The 1,489-nt window shown below is 44.6% G+C and overlaps 1 pseudogene; it reads left to right on the top strand.

Annotated features, from left to right (window-relative positions):
• The window catches only part of LOC102847395, a 7,327-nt pseudogene extending 6,384 nt beyond the window's left edge, over window positions 1-943 (top strand).
• Window positions 944-1,489: the final 546 nt, after the last annotated feature.

Below are 1,489 nucleotides of genomic sequence, written 5' to 3'. Positions count from 1 at the left end.
GAAACAATGTGATTGGCACAGGACAGAGCAGAGTTTAGGGCTGTTGTACATAGGGTCGCTATGAGTCGCAAGCGACTCGACGGCACATAACAACAACAGCAAACACATGATATATATGTCCCAAGGCACTGTCAAGGCAGAGAACGGGAAGCTAGTAATCAATAAAAAAAGACATCAATATTTTTCAGGAACAAGATTCTGCCAACATCAAGGGAGGTGATGCTGGTGCTGAATATGTTGTGAAGTCCACTGATGTCTTCAAAACTTTGGATAAGGCTGGGCTCACTAGCAGGGTGGTGCCAAACAGGTAGTTATCTCTGCTCCTTCTGCCAATGCCCCCAAGTTTGTGATGATCTTGAACCATGAGAAGCGTTACAACTCTTCTCAAGATTGTCAGCAATGCCTCCTACACCACCAACTGCTAAGCATTTCTGTCCAACGTCATCCAGGACAGCTTTGGCATTGAAGAGGAACTCATGACTGCAGTCCAGTCATCAATGCCTCACAGAAGACTGTGGATGGCTCCTCTGGAAAGCTATGACATGATGGCCGTGAAGCTGCCCAGAACATTAACCCTGCATCTACTGGGGCTGCCAGTGCCATGGTCAAGGTCATTCCAGAGCTGAATGAGAAAATTACTGGCATGGTTTTCTGTGTCCCTTCTCACAATGTGTCAGTCATGGATCAGACCTGCTGTCTGGAGAAAGTTTGCCAATTACGATGACATTGAGAAAGTGGTAAAACAGGCATCAGAAGAGCCCCTCAAGGGCATCCCGGGAAATACTGAAGACCAGCTTGTCTCCTATGACTTTAATAGTCACAACTACTCTACCACATTTGATATTTGGGCTGGCATTGTCCTGAAATTTCCTGGTATGACAATGAGTTTGGTTACAGCAACTGGGTGGTTGACCTGGCAGTTCACATGACTTCCAAAGAATAAAAGCCCCTTGGACAACAAACCCCAGCAATAGAACTAGAAGAGAGAGAGAAAGACCCTCAGCTGCTGGGGAGTCTTGCCCCAACACGATCCCATCACTAAGAATCTCACATCCTTGACACAGTGTCCTCCAGTCTCACTAAGAAAAGGGAGGGGCTTAAGAGCTCATCTTGTTATGTACCATCAATAAAGTACACTGTACTCAGAAAAAAAAATATATGAAAGAGACAGAGGAAGACCCTTAACAGGATGGATTGACACAGTGACTCTTGCAATGGGCTTTTGTGTGTCAGGAAGTGTGAGGATAACACAGGATAGGATAGAGTTTAGATCAGTTGTTCTTAGGGTCACTACGTGTCACACTAAATTCAATGCACCTAACAACAGCAACAAGAAATCACACTGTAGGAGACTGCCCATCTTTCTCTCATGGGAGATTTGTAGTGTATATCTGCATTGACAGTACAATTTCTTTGGGTTCAGAGCTTGTCTATCAGAGGCTGTATTAAAGCAGAGTTCCAAAATTAAACTAGGAAGAAGGAATTTTTG

The sequence above is a fragment of the Elephantulus edwardii genome, unplaced genomic scaffold (assembly GCF_000299155.1).
Source record: "Elephantulus edwardii isolate Elephantulus edwardi_28Jun2011 unplaced genomic scaffold, EleEdw1.0 scaffold00025, whole genome shotgun sequence".
Classification (NCBI taxonomy): domain Eukaryota; kingdom Metazoa; phylum Chordata; class Mammalia; order Macroscelidea; family Macroscelididae; genus Elephantulus; species Elephantulus edwardii.
This window is presented reverse-complemented; position numbering and strand designations above follow the sequence as displayed.